We start from the raw sequence: 704 nt of genomic DNA, 5'->3' as shown, positions 1-704 counted from the left end.
ACTATAGGGATAGCATCCCTTTATTTACCCATGATTAATGAAGATGTAAAACCGATCCATGCTATTTTTTATTTGGGCATTTAGTAGATATCTGGGATCAGTAAAATTTTTTAATCTGGTCTGATTTTTACAGGGGGAAAGATTTACTTTTTTTATAGCACATTTGAGCAAGTAGTCTTCAATTTCGGGATTGTAAAACCCATGGGAGAACTCGAAAGCACTGCGTTTGTAATTTTGCAGAGATTGAGTAAATAGGAAAGTTGTAGATGTGTGTTAAAAAAAGCTTTTGTGTTTGTAGTGGGTGGGGATGTGATGTAGTTTTGGGTGTGGTAGCGAGAATTAGCAGAAACATTGTAGTTGTAGTAGTGGGTGGGGGGGTAGAATGGTGATTGAGTTATAGTAGTGGTAAATGTTTTAGTGATCTTTTTACAACACCAATAATAAGGAATAAAAAAGAATTTTGTGATTTCGAATTATTGAGTAGGGGTGCTTTTAACTCCATCAAGACCACCTACTAAAACAAGCTTCCAACTTCACTGTCGTAACGGGTTGCTCTTATGGCTTGTGAATTAAATGTTTCATTTTTAAATTAAAGACACGCATTATGCTTTTTCCGTTTATGTTAGGCGATGTGATAGACTGGAGGCGTGTGAGCAGTTAGTACATGCTCTTTTAAACTAGCAGAGGAGTGGTTGGAGGGTTTT

The sequence above is a fragment of the Penaeus monodon genome, chromosome 24 (genome assembly GCF_015228065.2).
Source record: "Penaeus monodon isolate SGIC_2016 chromosome 24, NSTDA_Pmon_1, whole genome shotgun sequence".
NCBI classification, from domain to species: domain Eukaryota; kingdom Metazoa; phylum Arthropoda; class Malacostraca; order Decapoda; family Penaeidae; genus Penaeus; species Penaeus monodon.
This window is presented reverse-complemented; position numbering follows the sequence as displayed.